The sequence below is a fragment of the Tachypleus tridentatus genome, chromosome 1, assembly GCF_004210375.1.
Source record: "Tachypleus tridentatus isolate NWPU-2018 chromosome 1, ASM421037v1, whole genome shotgun sequence".
NCBI classification, from domain to species: domain Eukaryota; kingdom Metazoa; phylum Arthropoda; class Merostomata; order Xiphosura; family Limulidae; genus Tachypleus; species Tachypleus tridentatus.
In genome coordinates, this window is record NC_134825.1 from 68,355,331 (window position 1) to 68,382,416 (window position 27,086).

General features: G+C 33.0%; 1 protein-coding gene across 4 annotated transcripts in view; it reads left to right on the top strand.

Moving 5' to 3' along the window:
- The first annotated feature begins 1,003 nt into the window (after positions 1–1,003).
- Positions 1,004–27,086, top strand: part of LOC143251199 (uncharacterized) — a 71,565-nt gene continuing 45,482 nt past the window's right edge. Inside the window, exons 1-2 of one of the 4 annotated variants that reach the window (XM_076502649.1) lie at positions 1,090–1,195; positions 14,676–14,780. The gene's annotated coding sequence lies outside the window, so the exon portion shown is untranslated. Of the gene's footprint in view, positions 1,196–14,675; positions 14,781–15,292; positions 15,805–27,086 lie in introns of those variants that run through there. The other 3 variants (XM_076502639.1, XM_076502628.1, XM_076502622.1) reach the window with 3 other exon arrangements.

The window sequence follows — 27,086 nt, forward strand, 5'->3', positions numbered from 1 at the left end:
AGTTCAGCCTTGGTTTCAAAGGCTTCGACATGGAGATGAAAATCTTGAAGATCACGCAGGTAGTGGAAGGAAGCCATCCTTAGATGAAAACACATTAAAGGAAGCAGTTGAGACAAACCATCGCACATTAGTACGCGAGCTTGTAGAAAACCTAAGCACAAGCAAATCAAGCACTGCCAATCACCTGAGTGCGATTGGAAAAACGAAAAAGTTGGATAAGTGAGTTCCGTACGAATTGACTGAGGACAAACAAAATCTGAGTTATGAGACTTGTCAAGGATGACACTTCAAAAATTAAACGAATTGTGAATCGATGTTCTACCTCATCCACCTTGTTCTCCAGGTCTTTTCTCTACAGATTTTCAGTTTTCAAGCACTTTGACAACTTTTTGAACAATAACGCTTTTAAAATCAGGTAGTTGCAGAAGAAGCTTTCAGGGAGCTCATTGACCATAGAAACTCTAATTTCTACAGCAGGAGCATAAACAACATCGTTACACATTGGCAAAAGTGTGTTGAAGCAAATGGTGCTTACTTTGATTAAAGCATGTTTTACAACACTGGTTTATACTTCTCTATACTTCGCGGTTCAAAAACGACATTTATTTCTGGACAACTTAATAGATTGTGTAGCTTTGTACTAACATTATAACAATAGCTTTGAAAGTTTGTTTCAGTGACAAAAAGAGAAAAAAATACTGCTCATGAGGTGATGAGAAAGCATGTTAAAATTGAATATTATATTGAAAACCAGCATATGTATATAAAAGTGGTTTTGAACTTCGATATTTGCGGTGTGCAGAGCACATCGCTTACCTTTGTGCTTAATTCCAAACAAAAAAATATTATCATGAACTATCGTAATAATATTCGTGCCTTTTAAATCATTAAATCATATTGTATAGCTGTAAAATAATGTTTCGCTTTATAAAAAATAATTATGATGTTAGTTACATGAAGTTTTTATGTTTTAAAATATTGAACAAATATATTGTTTTAATTTTGAACAGCCCTGAATGACTACAAACTATAATGGTGTCACCTTGTGGAAATTCAAGTTTTTTCTGGCGGGATATTAAAAGTGCGAAGAATTTAACCGAAAAGGAGTAAGTTCTATAAAAATATAAGTGGAGAAGTGTGCGACTTGTTGGAGAATTAAACATTTAAAGAACAAAGAAGGTAATAAGACTGCCTTGTAAGTTCATTCTTATTTTATGTTAATTTTGAAATTGGGGCTTTATGAGCATATACTAATATTTTTGATTGTTTCTCTTTTTTTTTCTCACGATATTTAGTACCAGAACTGGTAAAAGCAGAAATATCAGATGTTGCTACTTCTACAAAGTTCTAGTTCTAGAATTTAGTCTTAAATCATAGTAATATCGTTATCCAGTAATTTAATGATTAATAGTAATAATACTAGAAAAATGTCTCCTGCCATGTAAATTGTAAATACAACTTTAATAATGCCAGTGATAACACAATTAATACTAACTTAATACACACACATTGACAGTATTTTTACAACGGTACAAGTCGAAGTCACTGTTGAAAACTTGAAATTTATTTTCTGTGTTGGGTTAGTTTTTATGTTAGTGGCAGGGCAGGGCACAGATAGCCCTTTATGCAGCTTTGTGTTTAACTTCAAACAAACAGAATTTTCTTCTGATACTGAAGCCTAGATCAGTGGATAGATCACCCACTTACATTTTTGCTCTTCAAGTAGCATTTAAAAGTCAGAAAAGAATTTCTACATGCTTGCAAATGTAAGCTGGTTTTTTTTCTGTGCTTCAGATGTACTGTGTGGATCAGAGAGTTTAGGTGTTAAATGTTCATTTTATTATTCTCTGTACCATTACCACTTAATTTTCTCTTATATCAGGGAGTTGTAGCTCAACAGTTCACTGTGTCTACTTCAGATTTGAAATACCCAGTCAACAGTTTGCTGGTTACAACTTCAACTATTTTTTTTATCTTTCTTTGAACTAGTTGTGATAAAGTTTGAGTCAAAAATCCAGAGACCATAGCTTATACACGAGTCAGTTTAATTAATGTCAGTTACTCATTTTCACATTATAAGACTTCAGTTTAATTTATATTTTCCTCTTGTATGACCTACATCTCATTAAACAAGATTAACTTTTGGGAATACTATCATTTCATGATGCATCATATATACAGGTCCAGTGAAAAATGATCTAGAAACATGTTGAAATCTGATGATGCACAGCGTAGAGTTAATCTTATAAACACATAACAAGGAAACATTTGGTCTTTTAGTTCTGTCTTTTCACACCCACTCTTGACAAGAGAAGAACTTAACCTTTTATTTCTCAGGAAATACTGAGAGTGCTGACTTTCACTAGTGCCAACTGCAACTTATTTCATGAAACAACCACCCTGTTAGAAAAGTTTTCTTAACTGGAACCTAGCTTGTATTTTTCAAAATTTTAAACTTGCGTTATTTTGTCTTCAAAATACAGCAAAAAATAATTAAGTATTTTATTTCTATTGATCTGCAAAGTAATTTTGTAAATTAAATAAAATTACCTCTTGAGAAACAGAGAGATTTTCTGCAGTGTAAGATAATCTTTTCATTTTTAGAGTAATCCTATAGTGTTCCTTTGAACCCCCTTCTTTTGACCAGCTTTATGATCTCTGGTTAGGAAGTATATGGCTGTTTCTTTTTCACTACAGCCCCTTGATGTAACACTGAAAGTGTCTCCTGATAGTGTATTTATTATATAATAGATACAAGTTTCACATCAGAAATTGCTACTACAAAATCAAACAAATGTAAATTACCAAACTTTTTTCCACATAGGATAAAATATCCCAAACTTTCTGGTATTTTAATTAGTGCCTTCTAATATAGCCACGAGCTCTTGGCATACATTGTGTGCTGTAAATTACTTCTTTATTTCTCTAAGGCATTTGAAATACTTCATTTTCTGTACTAAGTGCCATTCTGTATATTATAATTACCAGAGCGAATATCATATTGTTTCATAAAAATTATTTCTCTTCTACTAAAGTTAATCCTTTCAAATTCTGATATAGTATCTAACAATCTAATTGAATCAGTTGATATTTCCATTGGGTGCACTGTTTGATATGAAGTCAAAATCATGACTCAACTGTGAAAGTCCTGTTTTGTTAATTTATAACCAAAATAGAGATATTTAACACTTGAATAGACTATTGTACAATTTTTTTCACCAATTTGCCCCTTTCATTTGTTCATGTGTTTTGTTTTGTTTTCCACATTAGCATATAACCATTATATTTCATTATTTGATTAATATCAAAATAAAAAAATATATTTTGGTTATACTAAATTAAAATGTGTAACAATGTTAAAATAGTATATAAAATGGAGGCACCAAATGAATGTACCATGAAAGGTTTTGTTAATGTTACTCTAGTAACATAATAAAACAACCACCCTAGAAGTTAGCTATAAGTTAACAATATAAATTGTTCAGCTCTTAATGCTGTATTGAAGATGAGAAAATGAGTTTTCTTCCTTTGGACTTCAACCTGCCTTGACACAAAGATTTAGTTGTTTTGTTTTTTTCATTTCAATCTCGAAATGATAATAATCATACTTTTTAAAACCTTAAGGACCTAACATCTCATGAAATCTTGACATCTACCAGGTTAAAATATTCTAAACGAATACTGTATCTCCTTCCAAGGAAGTGTGTTGGTGAACAGGGATGTTTTATCTTTGCAAGATGATTGGAATATGTGGATTGCATGTGACAGTACACTCACTATCTCCAATCTATTACAAAGTTAAGTAACTTGGTAGATAAGATGAACATCTGTGTAATTTTTGCTTGACTGCTAGGATGTCTGGGAGTTAACTCATTGTGAAACCACTTGGTGGGTATAAAAAGATTTAACTGAGAATCAACTAGCCTCATGATGGACCCTCAGAAGAAGAGATAGGCTAGCCAGATTGTTAAGAGGAAGGTTCTTCCTGAGAACTTTAGACAAATCAAAAGCCACATACATTGCAATAAAGGTTTTACAGCAGCAAACAATTTGGTTAAAGTGTTTACTGAGCATGTCTTGTGATAGAATTAGTACACAATAATGTGTGAAACCTATTAAAAATTCCTATACCATACCTTACTTCCTTTTACATAATAGCTTTTTGACTTGTGCTGCCCTCTAATTGTACAGTGTTTTCTCATCACATGCCTTGATACTCCTATCTACCCTCATGTGATTTCATTTGGTATAACTGTGCTGTAGTATGAAAATAAGCATGTGACACCCTCCTAAAACATCTGACTCCCACTATATTGTGGACCACACATCACTTCTTGATTTGGCATTCCATTGTGCAGTTCTACTCGATTTTTGTTCCATGTTTTGTCTTATTGCATGTAATTTAACTAAATATTACTGTATTGACATTATTTTGTTATCACTTTTCTTTTTCTTTACGTAAAAAAAATTCTTTTAAAAGTTTATTTTCTACATATTCAACTCTCAATTTAGTATTAATACAACAGCTTCTAGTATGATTCTTGCTACAACTATTCTAACAACAATTGCTTCTTCTGTGACTTCAAGTTCCACACATTTAGTGGAGAAAGTCTTTATTAGCCTTAGTGCACAGAGTGAGTTAAGAGTCTATCATGCAGCCAGCTATGACTCTGGAACTGAAGTTAGATTCCTCTTCTCTTGGGAAAATCTTCCTGAAGATATTTTACAGCCTTTTTCCACCTCCTGCCTTTGCTGTTGCACCCCATTCTACCCCACTTGATCTACTTAATTTTCATTTTGAGGCATGGTTTCTCAGGTGTATTATTTATCTCTTTCCCCTGTATCTCAGAATTCCTCACTTTCTCATTCTGTCCTGATGTCAGATTATTCATTTTTTTCCCTTCACCTGATATTTGAGTCCATGCCAAACGGTTTCTTACCCAATTACATTTGGATGCCATCATGCTTTGGTTCCTGTATTTGGCTTATTCCCATGCTTTCATATCATGGGTTGCAATTTCTGTTTTTCAATTTTCAGACCTCAAAAGTCTCTGATTCAGGCATGGGGCTCCAATCCTTCTAATATACTATGATTTTTCCCTTGTTCAATTTTCTCATCTCTGTCTCACCCTTACTGTCATCCTCCATTAACCTCACTCTCAGGCTATTCACTCTTTCCATAAAGGGTTTTTTATTTTTTTTGAATAGAAATACTTTTTTCCATGTTGGTTTATTTATCTTCCTTGTTTTTGTACTTTCATACATGGTTCATTTGTCATTGGGATCTCCTTGGCAGAGATACTGTCTTGTCACACATGCATCTGCTTGCTTTCTATTTACATGATCTTCATCTGGCTCCTTTCTTAGCTAGTCTGTTTTCTGAGATCCTTCTGAGGCTGTCTGTTAGCATTGTTACATTTTCCAATGCCAGCTTTATTGGTGAATATCCTGTGAGTTCCAGCACTGTGGGGTTGTGGTTTGTTGGGTTTGCTCATCTGTGGCATATTTTTGCCATGGACAGTTAGGTTCTTCAGATTATAATAGGACTTTTTATTCTGTGTTTTTTAGCTTCCCCACTTTATCCTCACACCTTGTTTCTTTCTTCCTCCACCCCTCAACGGCACGGTATGTCTGCAGACTTGTATTACTAGAGAGTGGGTTTTGATGCCTGTGGTGAACAAAGCAGAGATAGCCCTTTGTGTAGTTTTGGGCTTAAATACAAAACTTTCTTCCTCCTTGCCAGTCTCTTTCTGAGGCAATTTGAGATCTCTTGAACAAGGATGCTGTAGAACAAGTGTTTCAAATGTTTTAAAATTTTTATTTCTGGCTGTTTATGTTTCCAAGAAGAATGGGGATTGGCATCCTGTAACTAACTTCTCCAATTCCAACAACTTCATTAACCTCCCACAGTTCACCAAGGAGTCTTTCTTCACCCCAGATGGTCATTCAGGTTTATGGGTGATCAAGGTCAACACTTTGGATAAAATTTATCTTCATATCCTGATTTCTTCCCCACTCTTATTTTGTTTGTTTCTGATGGTCAGATGTTTCAGTTCCACATTGTGCCATTTGGTTTAGTATTAGTTCCATACATATTTTTTTGTATAGTCAGAGCCTTTGCCTGCCATATTCACAACCAATGTTTGCAGTTTCACATTTAATAAGGACAACTAGCTCCTCTTGACTATTTTCCAACAAGCCTCTCATAACCATACCTATTTCCTCCTATAGGAGGTGGCTCATGTGAGATGGCTTGTCAAACTTGAGTCCATGCATATGTGTTGTCTTCAGTGAGTGATGCATGATCAATGGAATTTTGTTTGGGATCCTTTGGTCTCTGCCATCTTCTTCCCTCCTCCCCTGCAAGCTGAATTTACCTGGTGGGTTCACAAGGACAACACCTCAACAAATATTCACTAGCCTTCTCCCATTCCTAACTTGCATCTCCTTGGAAATGCTTCTTGTAATAGATGGGAAGTATACTTGGATTTTTTAGGAGATATTCAGATGTTAATTGATGGGCAAATCTTCACTACACATCAAACTTTTGAAACTCCTAACTGTTTTTTTAGGCTTTGGGTCTTTTTTTGCTTGGTAGTACAGGGCCACCTGGTCACGATCCATTCTGACTGTTGTCTCTTACACCACTCATCAAAGAGAAACTTGATTCCATTCACTTTGCTTTTAAATGCTTAATATTCTTTTCTGGTCCTAATTTCAGCATGTCCATCTTCTTGCTTGTTATATTCCATAACAAGGATGACATAGCCAATATTGTGGCAAATTAGCTATGTCATCCTGACAAAACTTTGCTGGTGGAGTGATCTCTCACTTTGTTTTGTTAGTTATACACCTAGCTTGGTACTTCCTTTCTGGATGCATATGCTACCCAGCTCAATACAAAATTTCTTCTCTTTTAGTCCTTAGTTCTGCATCCTTCAGTCAGGAATGGACCAACCTTCTGTATGCTTATCTTCTCATCCATCTTTTTCCCTCTTGTGCTTTCTCTTATACAAACCACTTTGTGTCAAGTCCTTATCATCACTTTAATGTGGCTTGCACAACCATGGATTCCACTGTTCAACCTCCTTTGATCATCTCTCTCTATACCTCTTCTATTTCCAGATCTTTTACCTAATATGTCCTGCCTCATTCAGCTCCCTTACCATATTGGAATGGAATCTCACCATTGTCCTTAATGTCCTTACCTTCCTATCTTTGAACTTGTAGTTTCTTATTCCTTGTACCACCTCTCACTCAAGACATGTTGCTTACTCCTCTTTGCATGTGGACATCATAAGTCTAACATCTCTGTTATTATAGTTGCCCCTATTCTTTATCATTAAATCTCTGTTCTCCTTTATCTGGACTAGAGTTTTTTCCCAAAACATTGATGGCTCATGTAGGGAACATCATCTTCTCTCCTATCCCCCCCCTCCATATCTTATTTGTGTTCCAGATTTTATCTGCATGATCTTTGTCCAACACAAGCACTGGATTGTTATGTTGTCCATACAGTTTTCTTCTGTGGCTCTTGTTCCCATCTTCCTATACCCTCAAATTCCTCCTCTACCTCTTTCTCCAGGCATGCTTATCAGATGGATTTTCTAGTTTATTTATCTTGCTTATGTATCATTATCCAAAGATTCTTGTTCTATTTTCCACTTTTCCTTCTAGATCAGTCATCTGACCCTATCCCCATCTGCCTACTTCTGTCTTCCATTGGAAAAGATTGTGCAGGTTGATGTGTGGACTATACTTCAAATGTTAATTACTTGCTACCTACATCATTTGACCTTCTCCTCCTCCTCTGGCTAGCATTTGCACTTGTTGCCATTCTCAATACCTCATTTCAATTCTGAAAAGGTAAGTTATTTTTTATTTATTCCCTTTACAGTGGCAATTTCTTTATTCCTGAATCCCAAGTATACTTAAATGTAAATATGCACTATACAGCCATACAAGTCTTTTATGGTCACTGAAGAGATGAGGTGTTCCATAAGGCTACTAGAAGTTGCCTCATGGTATCTTGCTTCATAAATAAGGCTTGCAACAGACTATACCAACACATGGACTATTATGATTAAAACAGTGTTGAGATTGCTGCCCATCCTTTCAGCCCAAGTTGAATAAATTGGTACTGGCTTGCTTTTAATAACAAGGTTTTCATGGTCACCTATTGCACTGTCTTATGGGTACTGCATTCCTCTGGACTCCCCATTTGTATTGTCACTTTTCACTGGGATAAGTGGAGTACAGATGTTTTTTTCCACTTGTCAATTTCTAGCTGTTGGGGTGGTAAACCATGGAATCTTACTACGGAGTGTGACCAATTCCATTCAGTGGTTGTATTCTATTGGTGTAGATGGAGTGTTCTTATCCTATTGAGGACAAGAAGACAAATACCTGATGCTACTTTATTTTACACTTAATGATTCACCACATGCAGTTCACCTCTCCAGCTGGATTTCCCCAATTCTACCACTGTCTGGATGTCAGTTTCCAGGTGTTCTGGTGTTAGATTGGTATAGGTTCAGACAACATAATTCCAACCCTCCTTCTACCATTGAATTTAAAAATTTTGAATGCTACCTAGTTTTGGACTGAAGTTGATTCGCCACATTTGCATTCCCCCTTCCTTCCGTTATCTACATCAGTTTTGCCAATAGCTTGGTGTTGGTGTGTACTTGTACTTGGTCTGCACATGTACCCTGGCTGGGTTGTTGGAATGGAAGATTCCCCCCCCCCTTCTGCTTCTTGGTTTTGAGATCAAGACAGTTGAGGCCATCACCCTACCACACAGTGGAAGTCAAATACCAAATATTGACTGGTTTTGGACTTAAACTGACTCGTGTGATCTGATGCACCCTAGTTACTCTACATCTCCTGGCACATCTAATTACTGGTGACATGTACATCTTTTTTGCACAGTTTAGTGATGGGTAACTTTACGACAACTAAAAGGTATACTTGGTACAGATGGAATGTGGTTTCCTGTGAGTGTGGCCCTATATATATACAGTATTACACAAAACTGGTTCTCTGCAGGTGCCTTCAAAAGAGTGCTTATCTGGGTAACTTTTTCACTTATCTTTCCACTGTTTCGATGTGAGATTCTATCTTAATTACATGAGAAGAGGAAAGGTATCATATCAGAAGTTAACATTTTCCTATACTGAAAATGTATTTCCAATACATACTTGCCTCCTCTCCACTTCCAATGAGTCTTTGCCTAATCTTGAAATGATGAGAATGTTATACAGTATAGAGGAAGTCAGCTGTATTAGGAAGGTGTGTTGCCATTCTATTGGTGAAAGGTTATTGCATTCTCATTTACAAACTACAACACAACTATACCACATGAGGTGAGTGAAAATTGCAAAAGTAGAGGGCAGCAGAAGTCAAAAAGCTAAATGTATGAAAAGGTATATATTAGAAATACATTTTAAGTGTAGGAAAATCTCAACATATAATACAATGTAGTTTATTCCAAAATGTTCTATCTTGGATTTCATGGCTTAGAATAAACATCAGACAATGGTCATTATTTCAAGAAAGTGTGAACAAGACTGACAGAATGAAGTTAACATTTTATATCGGCAAGAAAACCTTATAAAAAAAATTTTAAATTTTTTACAAGTTTTGTTCTATCCTTAAAATCCTGGAAAGTGACTGTTCTTAAGTCGTGATCCTAGAATAGGCCTAAAATTTCAGTTTAAATTTAAAAAAAATTTCTATGAAATAGATGACTTAAAAAATATATTAGAAAACAAAACAGTTTGGTTATTGGAATTGAGTTTGTTTATATTGCGTGTCAGCCACAGAGAATCTTGTGTTGCAGTGCCCGAGATATTCAGTTTCTGATGGTGGAAATGTTTCATAAATGAAAATGCAGGTTTAATCCTATATGACAGGATTTTAAAGTCCTGAAAATTTGAGTACTGATTCTGAATTTTTCCTTTGTAATGTCTGTACATTTTTTATCATTTAATTTTAGTAGTGCTAACTAATTATGAGAAGTATTTGTCATTGTTGTGTTCATTGCTTCATGTAACTTTAAATTTTATGTCCATGGGTTCCAGTGCTTGGCAGTTGAGGCACACCTGGTTTTACACCTACAAGCATCAAGGTTTGTGTTTTAGTGACATTGTCAAAAAAAATAACTTATCGATGTGCAGCACTACAAGACAAAAAAAAATTTGCAATTTGAACAATGTATGCGAGGGCTTTGAAAACAACTCACCATCATATTCATTCAAAGGATACTGACATAAAAGTTAGCTTCCCATAGGAATAAATTACATAAATAGTTTTATGCAATCTTGTTAATTACTACAGAGTAACCACAAAGTACCATACATGTATGGGCATAAAGGTCAAATATTCTTTGCCACAACTACATTGTAATTTCATTTGCAGAAACCATTAGAGTTCTTTGTTACAACAAAGATGAAGTTTTTTTGCCAACAATTAATGCTATTCAATTAATTTATTATTATGTTTATTTCATGTGTTGTGTATATGAGGGTAATGGTGTGAACTTAGTTTATCAGGATTTTCAGGAAGCATATGACAAAGTACCATATTAAAGGTTTGTAGAAAAAAGTATAGGCTGGACTCATTGGATAGAAAAAAAACGGAGTTATAACTTGAGTTAAATAAAGCTGGCTCAATGTCACAACTTGGGTATCTCAGTGCTCAATGTTAAAATCTTTACTCTTTTTAATTTACTTCAAAGACATAGAACTATAATTTCATTTTTAAATATTTCTGGTTTGACCACATTTGAAATATTGTTTACAGCTCCTTATATTAAGAACACTGGATGGTTGTGATGAGAACAGGTTAAGACAAGAAATTTTGTCTTTTACAAAAAAGAAAAAAAGTTAAAGAGGATCTGGTGAAGATATCTAAGATTGTTAAAGGAACTGGCGAGAATAGTAAGACTACCAGACATGAACATGTTTGAATTAACTTTTGGAGTTTGGGTGGCCAAGATGGGCCAACAGGTTTCTTGTGCTCTTTAAATATTAAGTTATAGATGTCTAAATTTAATAAAAATTGTTTTATGATCATTAAGTTTCCCAAATTATTGTACATGTTACATTTTTTTGGTTTGTAGTTTACATTCATGTGTGCAGGTGTTTACGTGAAAATAATGCAACAATATATATATATATTTCGCTGCACTGCAAAATATACTCATTAAGAATATAGTATGTTTATAAATTAAAAGCTTTTTTGTCAAAACACTTTTAGAAACAGTTTATAATGATTAACACCAATCACTGTGAAAATGTCATAGCAAATAACTGGTAAAAGCATTGCAGTGACAAAATATTCAATCTATGAAAAGAACTTTATTGCTGCAGCAGAATTACTAACAAAACAACAAAATAATTATTTTTACAAAAACTTATTAAACATACAACAACTCTAGATTACACTATTCCAGTAATACAATTTGGATTTTGCAAGAAAAATTAAATAATGAAACTACAGCACAGCAGAATATTTCATCTAGTAAGATCGTGTTTCTCATCTTTGGTATTGTATTCCTTTCATTAAGATTATAATAGCAACAGAGGTTTTACAAAAAATATGTGCAACTTGCATTTTCAGTATTAAGTGTTTTAAAATATTTTTCATTCATATGTAACTTGGAATTAAATCGATATTCACTCATCTGTTTTTGTTTTTATGAGAAATTAATGCCCTTTATTATTTTGTGGTTACAATATTTAAATGCATACACCAAATTTTAAGATACTTGAAATAAAAATGATTAGTTATTAATGCTGCCAGTCATATAAGATTATATTATTTTTTATCACTGCTAATGGTGATGTAAGTTCCAGATAGAGCTTAACACTTTTTGAAGAACTGGTTGGTTGGATTTTAAAACATGACAAAAATTAATTACATTTCAAATGTTAGAAATAACAATTCATGCATATATTATACCCTATAAAACTTGTATCAATACTTATCTCAATAAAACATTGCTAAAATATAAATCAGTTTTATAACTTTGTTGTTTAAACCTTGAAACTGCATCTATAAAGATAACTAGACTTAAAATTCTTGTTACTTGTGTTAAGAATTGCTTTTAAAGTAAAAATAAATTCCAATACAGAATTTACAAATGTATTTATCTAGTTTCTTTAATTTCAAAGCAAGTTTGCACTTTATGCAGCAGAAAGTACATAGTTATTGGAGTATTTACTTTACATTTCTAATAAGCTTGTTTACGTAGGTCATTAAACTTTGAATTTGTCTATGGATGGTGTAGCTTTACACAGTACTTCACTGTCTGCACCTCGCCAAGTTTGTCACTTGATATCGTATCTTCTGACATGTACTATTTTAGTGTTTTTTGTTGCCCTTTCAAGATGTGCTTTTTGTTTTGTCCAGAGCATAGCACTGTAAATAAGTTAAGAGGCTGGCTAATTACACTGGCCTTGAAAGATATTTTTCTGTCTCTGATTTTTGTCCTCTCAACCAGGTTAAGGGGAAACAACTCCAAGCTGCTAATACTTGTCATACATATACATAAGATTTTTTCACCATAAGATACAAACACTGTACAAATAGTTTGACTTTCCATTTCTACTCTTTTTAGTTTAATAAATTGTCATTTAACTAAAGGTTCTTTGAACGGATCCATAGATCAATGATCTGTTATTGAAAAATAGCATTTGCTACAAAAAGATTAGCATGTGCTTGTATTACCATCAAGTGAGTAAACTGAGAATTCTGCCAGAACTGTGGTCAAGTACTGAAAGACAAAATATATACTTCAGCAATTATTGTCACTCAAGTCAGTTAAATGTGGAATGTTTTGAAATGTACACATGAAAGCATAAAGAATATGAAATCTTAACTCATAAAACCTGGGCACTTCTGTGTTTTGATGTAACATTGTACAAACAGTTTAAACTGGTCTTTCCAAAGTCATATCAAAATACAAACCTCATTATTGAATTTATGTTAACTTGTAGTAAAACATTTAGTCTTTAGATTTCAGAGATGGCTGTATTAATCAGTAAGACAGGTTTGTCAGACAACAGAAGAAAATACTGAAATATGTACATAGTAAATTGATAACTAGTCATTTTTGGATCATTAACATCATGAACCAACATACAGAAAAATGTATCTAACATCTTAAAATAAATATTTCTCATCAAATTTTCTTTTATACAAAAGCTTGAATGAAGTCAAGTTACATTTACTTAATTAGATAAAATTGAGTAGTATATACAATGAAAGAGCAGTTGAGAAGAATTCTGTGTGAAAATGTACATTTTTAATGAATCTATTTTACTTTTGTACATCTGTAATTTAGACTTTTGTTTTATGTTTTTAATCTCAGAAATCAGACTTCATAGCCAACCTAATTAAAACTGTAAATTGAATTAGAATACCTGAATCATGTTGACCTAAGTTTTTTTGCATTACAAAAAGTATTCTTTCATTCTGTTATTAAAGCTCAAAATTCTTTTAAACAAGTAATTATCTTGTTTTTTTAATCCAACATATTTGTAACTTTCCTATAATATATTAATGCTAAAAACATTTAAAGATTTTTCATTCTTCTATACTTGTCATCTGGTTAAAAAATAAAATATAAACCTTGTCTTGAATAAAATAATATACTTAATCTAAAGCTCAGAATTTTTAGAAGTAAAACAACTTATTCTTTCATCACATCCAAACACAAATAAACTTCACTTTGACTAGGTAGGTTTGCACAAATCTTGCTCTATCTTTTATAGCATTAAGAATTATACTGTAAAACAACTTTTTAAGTTAATATCAAAGAATATAACTTTTTTTTTTAATTCTTATGCTAGATACCTTTTAAAAACTATCTGGATTCAAATATATAAACCCCATTATCAGCCTTATTCTACATATTAGTATTACTAGCAAAGTAGTTAGAACCTAACTTTACAAATTCATTCAAGATATTCAGTAATTTACTGACTGGTGTATGAACCAATTAACCTAAACAAGTTGCATATAATTTCTTCAGAACATAAAATATAGCTTGGAATCAATAAACACATAATTGTAAATTACCAATGATCACTTACTTCTCAGAAGACATTTGTACTCCTTCAGTTCAATTCACAATCTTAATTTCTGTTTTCCTTATCCACATAATAATATTATAATATGGAATGTACAAGTGTAATAATTCTATATTTTACTATTATAGGTGCTTTGGCCTTGAATCAGAATGTGTATAGATAATTTAATATTTTTTCAAATATCTGTGCCTTTTGTTAGCAATGGAAAAACTTGCTAGTGTAGTTTCTCACTGTTGTTTTTAAATATGTACAACTGTTTAATAGGAGTATGTTATTGTTTTAAAAAACTAACCATTGTAGTAATAAATAAATACGTAACTATATTGGTAGTTCTGACAGCCTTCACCATTAACTTGATTGCTCAAATACTAAAGCACCAAAAGTGTGTGTTTTAAATGTTACTGCTCTATTTTCATAACCATTCTCTGGAAATTGCCTGTACTAGCTTTGAGACAGAACACATTGGAGAAAGCTGTAATAAGTTTGTTCCATCCTTAATCACATATTTGATGTAGCAATGAGAAATAATTGAATACTAACTATAGTGTGCCTAATTTTATGATATCTGACCGTTTATAGATCAGAAGTCTGTTTAATCTACAACAGTCATACTTTTTCTTCACATGATGTCTTCTCTGACATGGGCATGTTCAACTACCTGTGTACAGTTTTGAAACATTTTTGGTAAGGTGAATTTTTTCAAACCAGTTTCATTTTTAGAATCTTGTAGGATTTAATTATGGTTATGAACACAGAACTCAAGACACAACATTAATTTGATTATACAGTGATACAGAAGCCAACTGACATCTAAATTGTTGAGAAATATAAAGAGCATCTTTGTGGTTTAGAATGAGGTGTTTTGGGCACATCTTATGACATTATCATTTAAATAAAAAATTAAATATTTTAAACTTAGTTTTTCTAAAATTATTTTACAGTAACGACACTTACACCTATAACCTTAAATACACCTATGGCATGTAAAATTACTCTGTTTAATGATTTAAATTCACATTTATAAACAACTGTGTACAGTTTATAGTTTTTAGTATTATATATAGTAAAAATTATCATTCACATATTTAGAAATAACAGATAATTTGTAATTATGGAAATGCAACACTGTGGAAACTTCTTCTCAGAACAAACATTACCCGGAATCCCTTCATTTTTCCTTGCAATTTAACCCAAACTTTTTTTTTTTTTTATGTTTCATATATTGCATGCGTCAAGTTGTCTAAAACTTCTGAACTGGATGTATAAAAGTTTCAGCTTGTGAGGATAAATAAATTTGTTATAGGATGTCGTATACGTTATAATCGGTCAAACGTTTGTGCTGAATGAAGTTTCAAGCTCAAGCAGTTTCACAACTTAAGAGCATTTAGTCTCGCATTTGGCTTTAGGCAATACTACAGTTTTCCCATGGATACTCGGTCGAAGAGGAAAAGATGGCAGCAGAACTGTTCAGTTACTCTCTCAAGCGTGACAACCGAAGAACATCCAGGTCACGTGACCGGCGAGACTTAAACGTGAGGAATTGCTTGATGCGTGCGCTGCCCGTGCAGCTGCTTGGTCTATAGTTGCCTTCATTGCCAAAGTGAACCAGTGGGCAACAGTGGGACCAAATTTTCAGTGGAATTGAAGATATAAAGGACTGGAATAATAATAATAATAAAAAACTTCTGGTGATACAGTAGTGAGCCTGGTAAGATTAGTTTCCTATTGAACGACATTATTTTAAAGTATCTATAATTAATTTTTTTGTTTTTTCTCAAATTTCTGGGCCATTCTTTGGTAAAGAAAAAACTCGCAACTAGGTGAGGTTTCTCGGAGTTATTTTCAAACAAGTTCAACGTTTTGTATAGGAGTATGTTTTGTTTTATTTAAATAGTTTTTGAATGTTAAAGATTGTGGAAGTTTTGATAGTAAGCCTATTTGTTGCAATAGCTTTGTAAATTATTAATGTATATAAAAAAAACTATTGCCGTATATTCCCAGTTCACATGGTCACATGTATTCTCAATGACGAGATTCTGTGTAAGTAGTTAATACACTGTTTTATAATATTCTGTTTGTGGTACATATATAGAGCCCTCACACTCATATGCAAATATCTAAACGAAAAACTATTCTTATATTTAAACTTTAATAACCAATGATAATTTGTCAGAGGTTTTGAACAGCGATTTAATTATCTCCTTGTTGTGTGTATTTTTTCTTATGACAATAGAAAATATTGTATATGTAATGGGTATTGTGCTAATAATTCCAATCAATTCCGTGAATTATACCATAATCGCAAAAAAAAATTTAAAAACGTGATTTTTGAGTAAAAAAGATTAAAAAGAGGTATTAGTTTTTCTTTATATTTTAGTATACATTGTTGCCATAGTTTTATTTTCAATGGTCATAACATTCTTATTGGAAGTTAACATCGTATCAGTACACCTTAGTATTGTTCATTAGAGTGAATAACAAAAAAAAAACTTAAATAAAATTCGATATTTTTTGTGTGTGAATAAAATTGTTTCTAAATTGCTAGAACTTTAAAACAGGTTCAACTGAAATTCCTAAAAAATAGTTATACGTTTCTGAACAGTGTTTGTTTAAGCGTGTGAACTGATTTTTAAAATATAACATTCACACAAGAAGAAGTAACTACATCTTCAAGGTTGTCCCTACACACCCACTCTTGAGAAAGGATAAAAATTTGAACTTGTCTTTTGTTTTTCAATAAATTATTGATTCATGTTTTTATCTACTGTCTGCCTCCACTACAGCCAATAACAGCTCATTCCATTAGTCAGTCAACCTATTAGTGAAATAAAACGGCCTTAGTTGGATCCTAGGCAGTAGTTACTACTATTTAACTTTGTCACTGCCCTTATCTTCAAAATATAACACAGAATTCGGGTATTTTTATGCTATCGAAAGCCCCGATAAACTTACAAACTTCAATAACATCGCCTTTTACCCTTCTATAATTAAAGTAAAATAAGAGAACTTATCACTGTAAGATAACCCTTCCATTCCTGGAATCATCCAAGTAACCCTCTACTGATCCACTTCAGATAAGTCAGTATATTTTCTAAAATAAGAAAATTGAAACTGTACACGGTATTCCAAGTGAGAAAGTCTGGCGTTGCCCGTTGGTTTGGGCGCTTAACTCGCAATTTGTGGGTTGCGGGTTTAAAATCCCTGTCCCACCAAAACATGCTTGCCCTTTCAACCATGGAAGCGTTATATTGTTACGGTTAAACTCGCTGTTCGTTGGTAAAAGAGTTAGTGGTGGATGAAGATGCCTTTCCTTTTGTCTGTCACTGCTAAGTTAGGAATGTTTAACGCAGATGCCCTTCGTGTAGCTTTGTGCGAACTTCAATGATTTTTATAAAGAGATAAGAGTATGCCTCTTTTGACTTGTAATCGTTATGTTCATAGATATAGCCTAAACATCCATTAGTTCAGGTACTGCCAATTATTTATAAGAATTGAAAGTACTGGACATCTGTCACAGATAGGCTAAAGTTATTCACCAATATCCCTTTCCTTTTACATAAAAAAAAATCACAATAGCCATGCGTACCAGAATAATACATTGCATCGTGTATGTAGGCATTGGTATGTATATAGAAGATGCTCGAAGTGTTATTTTTTACAGATTCTCTTGAAATGTAAAAAGTAAATATTTTTTCCAGATCTGTAATGGCGGACTTGTACATCAAGTAAAGCAACTTGCAGGGGTTGCAAGATTAAAAACAAAACAAAAAAAAACATCCTATTATATTACGAAATAAGTTTATAAAGTATTACTCTTAACGCATAGTTTACCATAAAATATTGATCCCACTTTAAGCTGTGGTTGCGTAATAAGAGTGGCATTTAATCCCCATAGCGTTAATATTGCGTATGTACATATGGTGAGATTCTACTAACTGCTTCTCTTGTGGTTAGTAGTTCAAAATTAGGGACAGCAGTAGATAGACGTAGTAGTTTGCTACAAAAATACAAATACTTATCTTCGAATTAATCTCTGTAACTATTTTATTTTAATTTAGAAAGATCCGCAAGTTATTTGTAGCCCACTCGGTAGCCTTATTGATTTTTTATTGTGGCGTCTGATGTGTTAGCAGCTTTTTAAACGTCTGTATTTTTATCATAATGAGAAACAAAAAAGACATGACGTTTTGTTTTGTTTTCACGCGCTAAACTAACAATCCTCCACAGTATTTCACGTACCGAGTAACGTTGTCTTACAATTTATACATGTTTATTTTTGTTGTTCACTTGATTAAAATTTTAAAGTCGGCGAGCAGTTTTTGTTTGGCTTTCGAACAGGTCCCAATGATTTTATTACCACACGAGTGCTGTGTTGTATGTGAAATACTTGTGATCGTAATCATAGCACGCTACTTTCGCTCGGACGAAAACACATTCCTTGTCAAACAGCTCGCCAATTAACTTTGAGAGCGCTAATTGTGGATGACTTATGAATTCTAAGAATACGTGCGTGAAAACAAATAATTTATAATAAAATGTTAACTAAAATACATCTTCCAATATACTGAATTTTTGAGGTTTCAATTCGTCGGTGTATCATGTATGTATTTATGTACACTCACAGATATTACCTCACAATAAACAGCATAGTAGAATTTGCCGATAAATAGTGGGCATGAGCCGAGAAAAGTCAGGGAAAAAAAAATCCCCTTTCATGTCCGTTAATAGTATGTTTTATCACCATCATTGTATTTTGAAGTTACATAAGATATAATATTCATTTATGAATGAAAGTACGTTTTATTGTTTACCATCAGGTCCTTGTTTGAAGATTATTCCCTGTAATATCATTGTCTTTATTTTTCGGTATATCCTGAAGCTGTTTTTAATTAACATATTACAAACTAAAGTGATGTTAATTAGGTAGAACTGGAAGAAAAAAATGCAATTCTTACAAATCTGGAAATTTTCAGTGAAAGGCAAGGAAGCACATCGGAAGGAATGTAACTAACCACACAGTATAATAATAAATTATATTTTATATTTATTTGCAGATTTCACTTTTTGCATTTTATTTCTATACAAGGAACTTGTATAATTAACAGCTAAGGGCAAGAAAACGCTTTCTTGAACTGTGTACAAATACTTTGAATTGAGAGATATTGAGGCAACTTCTTCGCATAGAAGAACATATTCTATCGTAAAAGAATTGAAAATAAGTTTAGCAAACTTATCTGTAACTTAAATGAGGAATGCCCACAGATATCTCTCCATCTTTTCTTTCTTAATTTACTAACATAATAAGCAGGGTTACAATCTCGTGAGAACTGTTGTATGAAAAACTTCTGTGCATCATTTACCAAGTGAATAAATATGCTGCGAAAAGAAGATCACTTCTGTATAAACCTTATTAAGATAATATTTATGACACTGGGCAGTTTTGCGTATCAGAGCGTTAGACAACTTGATATTAAAATGCAAAGTATTAAATTGTTGCTTTCAACCTGAAGAGCGTGCGTAAAACTAAATAAATAAACATCCACGTGACCAACTGCTTGGTAGTTTGGAGAAGACTAAATGGTTTAAACATCTGTTCGTTGTTTGGCGCGCTGAGCAGAAGGTCAGACAACCCGTTTCCGGTTTTTTGTTTTATGGCAGAATTTAAAGTAGACTTTAGTTACGTTTATAAAGGTGAAATAACATGTTGCATGATAGATGTTAAACATTATACATTACTGAGCAATACTGTAGCTACCAGATATAGACACAGAGGGTATTTTATGTTGTAAGTGTAAGTACATTTTTGTAAATAAGTGTTAACCTCACTCTGGGTGTAACAGCAAGTATTTTTGTGCTCCTTTTTTTTTTTTTTTTAGTAGTATTCGTATAATATCCTAAAAGACAAAATATTGTCCACAAGTGCGTACGCACGTTATATGAAGTAAAAAAAAATAATTAATTCTCTCCATCATTACATATTTAAAATAGTAAAACTACTTAACGTGATAGTGTTAGGAGTGTTAATACTAATTTACTTAAGCAAACAATTTTGTTGTGGTGAATGTACTTGCTACATCTGATTAGAGTTAACCGTGACTTCTAATACATTTAAAGTATGTGAAATTTGAGTATTACAGTTGAGATAAGTGACAACCATTGTAAGAAGCGTACGAACAGCTTATATATATGTACACACGAGAAATATAGGGTGTATCAGTTTTACTGCTTATTAATCTTTCAATGACCCATGTCAACATATTAATATAGTTTTAAGATTTTTCTTTTTTTAAGCCTAATATAAACAGTTATAACTAGATGGCGATTCTTAATAGCATGGACAGTGTTATAATAAGAGTCGCTTTTGTGCAAATTCTGCACATTTTCATTGTCTAGTTCTAGCTAAATGCTGTCAGCAGTAATCTTATGATGTAAACTGCATTAGCGAATGGTCCAAAAACTGTTATATTTGTTTCACTAAATGTATGGAAATCTTTGGAACTAACGAGTATAACGTTATGACTTAACGTTGTTGTTTGTTTTGAATTTCGCGCAAAGCTACACGAGGGCTATCTGCGCTAGCCGTCCCTAATTTAACAGTGTAAGACAAGAGGGAAGGCAGCTAGTCATCACTGCCAACTCTTGGGCTACTATTTTACCAACGAATAGTGGGATTGACCGTTACATTATATTTCCTCCCCGGCTGAAATGGCCAGCATGTATGGTATGACGGAATTCGAACCCGCGACCCTCAGATTACGAGCCCGAGTGCCTTAACCACCTGGGCATGCTGGACCGAATGTTGTTGTCTAAGCACGCTTAGGAAGTTTAAGCAAGTTTTAAATACGGTGCACGAGATGTTTGAAAGACGGATTTTAATTAACTTATTTTTCAACTGGGGTGCGGATAGTGCTTTCCTGACAATGATATTGCAATAAATGACGTGTCAATTTTTAGAAGGCAATATTTTGTGTTATAAACCAGCCTAGTAATTATGTGTGTGTGTGTGTGTGTGTGTGTGTGTGTAATACTTGAATGACCAATAATTGGGTTCATTTCTAGACTTTTATAATATTTTGTATACGATAAGAAAAGTGTGAAGCCTTGAACGTTGAAAGTGTTTCAGAGTACGTGCGTTGTATGTATGTGAAACGTTGATGATTTGCTATCCCACATTTGTGGGGACCATAGTGTAATTGCTTGTCTACATAAATGAGAAATCATAAAAGAAACCTTTAATTTGGTTATAGCAGAAAGAAACACAGTTGCATCTGTGAACCGTTGTTTTTGTCTAGATTGCGTATACTTAATTGGATACACCTAATTAGATATCAGTAATCGATAACTTAGAATCATTATAATTGAGAACAATTCATACAGTACTTTGTACGTGTTGATTTTACAAAGATGTCAAAGCTGAATTCTACCGTGTCGTCAGCACTAACAATGGAAACAATAAGTTAAAACTAGGTAGTTGTATTAACCAAAATATAAGTGGATGGTGCTACAGTCTCGGTATCCTTGTACATTTTCATATGTTTATTTAATTAGTATGGCCGCGCACATTCAATCCAAGCCCTATTCTAGTTTCTGTCGGATTCCACTTTCAACTTGTCATCACTTCCCTGCTATGTTCTGCTGTATGGTCTTTAAGTATTATCGCGTTTCATTTTAGAATCTATAAGACGCGAAAAAAGTGTACCAGTCACTTCATAAACTAATGTTCTTATATAATGTCACGATTTTTTTTCCTACATAGTCTCTGAATAAGATTACTGTTATTTGGTTGGCAGTAAGTAATACCGACTTTTCTTTAAAAAGGAAAGAAAAATTGTATTAATTTTTTAAATAATTTCAGAGATCTTCATCACACCACTGTTTTATCTTACAAGTTAATTTATTAGTAGGATATAAGACTTCTTGTGATGTACAACAGAAACACATTTCTCGGGAATGTCACTGATATAATGTGAGAATATTCGTGAAATAAAATTAGAACTAAGTTCAGTTTGTACAAGCCCCCCTCCCATCGCTAGAAATCGGGTTTCGATATCCGTAGTTGGCAGAACACAGATAGCCCATTGTGCAGCTTTGTACTTAACTTCAAACCAACACAGTTTGTACAACACAGAGATGTGGAATTTCTATAAACAAGTTGCCCAAGGAATAAAATGCTAGAAATGTCTGCTTTCCCTCACACTTTAGTGTTTATAAGGATAGAAACGTGGTTTTGACACCTGCGGTAAGTACAGTACAGATTGTCCATTGTGTAGTTTTTGCTTAAGTGGAATGAAATAGACATACTTTATAAAATCTATTTTATTTTTGAATAAAACGCTTCTTATGCTTAGATGTTTTGGTCAAAGTGCTCCATATTCACCAATACAATGTTATTGGTAGCTGTTTTGTTGAGAATTTTGTATTTCGTGTTTTTGCATCTTAGCTCTTCATGTTGTTACGTATTATTACTTCGTTCCGGACGACCCACCGATTTATTATATTACGTACGTTACGTATTACCATTTCATATAACCGGAAATTTGAATCTAGAAGTTAATTAAATGTTAATATGTATCAAATTTGTTATTTGCCGACAAGATTGATGCACACAATTTCCTTTTTTAACACACATTTTAATATACCAACATAAAAGCAATACAGTTTATTATAACTTATTACTAATAGTTTTTACAGAGGATTGTTTATTTACAAGATTTTATAAATAACACTGAGTGTTATATCCGGTCTAGAACTAAATGTTTTATCAAAGATCCAGATCCGCGACAAGCAGATTAATTCTGAGTTGATATTGTTGCACCTCGCTTTAGCTAGGTAGGTTTGATTGGTCTCCCATCGTCTACAGGTTCGCGTTTCACCGATGTGAATATTTAATGTCCTTGTAGAAATACTAACGTCTGAAGTTATTCGCAGAAGTTGACGGTTTGTAATGTTTGAAATCTATAAACGTTCCTGATCCAATTCCATAGTTTCCCGGTTAATAGGAGTTAATCACAATTATAGCTTACTAAGCCTGTAGCTAACGAAGGATATTAATCCTTCTCTCGGCGCGTCAGTTTTATATAGCAATCACGCGAAACTCTAGAACATTCACCGAAGTTCGCTGGCAACAATGCTGTCAATCACTAGTATTATATACAAATCTAGTACACTGTTTATCTTTACGCACAAAAAACGTTCTACAAATTTCGTGAACAGGCGGGTCTTACGCAACACACAATCAAAAATATGTTACACGCAAAAAGGAAAATTATACAGAAACAAACATAGGCACTAAACTAAAGGTACAACGTTAAATCCGTTAATATATATATTCTGGTTTTTACTATTTACTTACTAGAATTTTACAGGGCAGCATATAGGATACTCCATGTGCGAGCTGAAAAAATATTGTATACATTATCGTTTCTATGAGTGAGTCCCCAGTGGCACAGCAGCGTATCTGCGGACCTAAAACACTAGAATCTGGGTTTCGATAACCGTGGTGGGCTGAGCACATATAGATCGTTCTGTTGCTTTGTGCTTAATTTCAAACAAGCAAACAAATTAATGGACAAAACTGTTTACAGATGAGACAAAAGCGGCCACACAATTGTTCCATTTGGAACATAGTTAAATTAAAAAATTATTGCACTGAAACAAATTATGTCAATTGTCTCAATATTTTTTGGTGCAAGTTGTGTGATTCCTCTTGCTTCATCTCGAACGTATATATGTGTGTATTCGTTTGATATTGTAATTATTATTTTGACTATTTAAACAGAGTAATGATAGTATTGACGTAATCAAGTAGTTTGTGATAGAATAACCAATGTGTGTCACAAATAACACGTTTGATCTCTGATATCAAAGACCGTCTCCTGTAAAACCAGTTAACCTGCCAAACAAATTGTATACACAGACTGACTACATACATTCACTACAGTTTACAGGTTCGCTCTTCCAGGTTTTTAAGATTTCAGGGCAATACCAAAACGATCGGTTTTAAAATGTAACTGAATAAAATTTCGTAACATCATTTGGTTTCGAGGCTTTATTTCAGTTTCTAGCAACGTAGTTCTTATAAAATGATGTTCGGGATGTTTTAACTGGCTTGCAAATCAAAGTCTGATAAAACTGATGTAGAAATTAAATAATACACTCAAGTAACACGTCATAAGTTTGGTTGTATTTTAAAATTCTTGGATTGTCACGACAACGAATGTCTTTTGGGGCATTACTTTGGGGGAAAAAATTGCAACGTATGAAAACATATTTTTTCGTGTACATAAATTGTATATATTGTCTATATATAGCGAATTAAACGATTTTTTGAGCCTCAACATTAGACGTAGACTATATTGCTTCTCACCCCTTTAATACAAAACTTTGTACATTAGAATTATATCTAGTGCAGTCGTCCAATAATTTCGTTTAATATAGAGCTTGGCTATAATTCACGTTTTGTTTTACTTTACTGTATCATCGTAGTTATAACTTGCTGTTCGCGTGCTTTTATCTTGGAGTAGTTGTACATTTAAATGTTTTTGTTTCACCTTGTTGAAAGCTCGTTTATAAGACTGAACTTGAAGTTTTTACTTTGATATTTAGAAAAACTCAGTGATAACATAATCCAGTACCATACGTTTTGCAAAGTGTGGGTTAAAGTAGACCTCCCTTGAACTTAGAAATTGAACAATTTTCAGAATACAAAGTTTATTTATTACTTGTTAAGCCTCGTTGATGCTGTTAAAATTATAAAGATTAAATCCAAATGAAGTATGAATACATCATTATTAAATCAACTTATGTTTTGATATTAAATGAAACACATAAAGGAACAATAGAAACGTATATAAATTAAAATAAGTTTAACACTTCTGATATTCTAGTTATTTGTAAATAGTGCCAAGTCTCCTGACGCTCTGAGTTTCCTTCTCAAATATATCTAATATCTAGTGTACGAAAGAGACACTCGAATTTGAACAGATCACCATCGCAGGAAGCTCCTATAAAAGTAAGTAATCGATTTCATGGTTGCCATGAGAAAACGCTCGTAGTGCATCCGTTTCACAATCGATTTTACGGTCAGATGTGAATTCCCTTTTCTACAGCATTACCTGCAGGAACAGGGTGTGAACAGCCGCCATAATACCATATTAAATTGACTGTTATATCATTGTTTTATTTTCGAAAATAAGTAAAGAACGTTACGTATTTGCCATTATTGCTTTCATTTGTCACCAGAAACATGTACAAACGTGTTTGATCTTAATTTTTTTAACATTTCTTCTAGGTGTAAATTGAGTGCTTAAAATGGTTGACTTCACCTCTAGTTTTATTAAAACTGGATAGTTAATTGATTTTGATGCAAAAAATAGCTAGACTGTTATAGTTATTGTATTTCTAAAAGCCTTAAGTCAACTGAAAGATATATCGAAACATTTTAAAGCATTTATTGGATAAGAAATAACAAAAAACGATGAAAAAAATTACAATAGGGTTTTGGCACGTTCCAATTTCCAGATGTCATTAAAAATAGTAATAAAACTGGAAACAGCCGTTTTCCGGCAACGTACTAAACACAAACGCTAGAAGCAATAAAACAAGTTATTTCCTCTACTGATTACATATATTATAGAACAAAAGTAATTTTCTTAGAATTTTGCAAATGTGATATATAACGGTTTAGCTCAAATGTTTTGGTTTATTACATTCTTTCTTACTGTGGTACATGTTTCATGTGTTTACATCTGTTGGTACAAGAAAAATCGTTATACATGTTATACTTCAGAGTCATTTAAACTACTTAGTGTTTATTATTCTCTGATTTCAGAGGATTAAACGTGTAACATACAAAGTATTGTAAAACTGAAGAACTAACTGTAATGTGGGTGTGATGTTTAAATTGAGATAATTATAACCTTTACAACTAACGCTGTATCGTTATGGTTTATATTCGTTGGCAACAAACAAACCGTAAGACCTGTTAAAAGAAGTATTGTGTTTGAAGTGTATACAATCGAGAAGGGACATTGAAATTCTTAGTTAAAAATGTCAGGTATTGAAAGTGTATCAAATATAGTTCGATTACAACCGACATTATAGAATTGGTGTAAAATATGCACATTTACCTTAAAAGTTATATTTTTATTGCTACAATAGAGAAATTACAAGTATTTATACGTTCTGACTGGATGATTAAACTTGTATTTTTATACAATTAAAACATTTTCCACAGCAATAACTGAGCAAAACGTGCAACTGAGACATTTAAATCTGGCTTTTCGGTTTAGAACAGCTGCATGAGCGATGGGGTTTGCTGTCTGGTTTCCCCCTGTCTGGTCAACAGTTTAAGTCAGATGTCGCATGTCTGTAACCATACTTGGCAGATAGATATTTAGAGTTTCGTGCTTTTTCGAGTTAAGGTTTTTTACCCTATAATTTCCGAAGTTTAGTCACTCGTATACCTTATTTCTTCAAGTATTGTTGAAAGTTCCTCTTAATTTGTTTTTAATTTTAACAACAATAATTGTAAACCCGAATACGTCATCATGCATTTAAACCAGACACAAGTTCGAGAGATTTGATGTAATTCTGATTATTAGCAATTCACGCTTTGCAAACATCTGTTGTTTCCTCTAATAAAATCACTTTAATTTTCCTATATTAAAAAAAAAAATTAGTAAAGGGGAACATACCTTCAGACTTTTCAAGGAGAGCCTTCGCAGCTCGTTGAAACACTATTGGCCTAAATATGTATTATTTAAATATAGGTTTGAGACTTTGCACAGGGTGCCACTGAGATTAAAAATTCCGAATTCCATGGAAACAATTTTGTATTGCACCCAGTGGCTCAGCGGCAGACCTGCAGTCTTATAACGCTAAATAACGTTTCACAAAACTTGTATATTCAAAATTTAGAAACGTTTGGATTTAAAATATTGTCTTCAGATAAGACCACGTTGAGGATATGCTTATTAATAGGAAATTGAT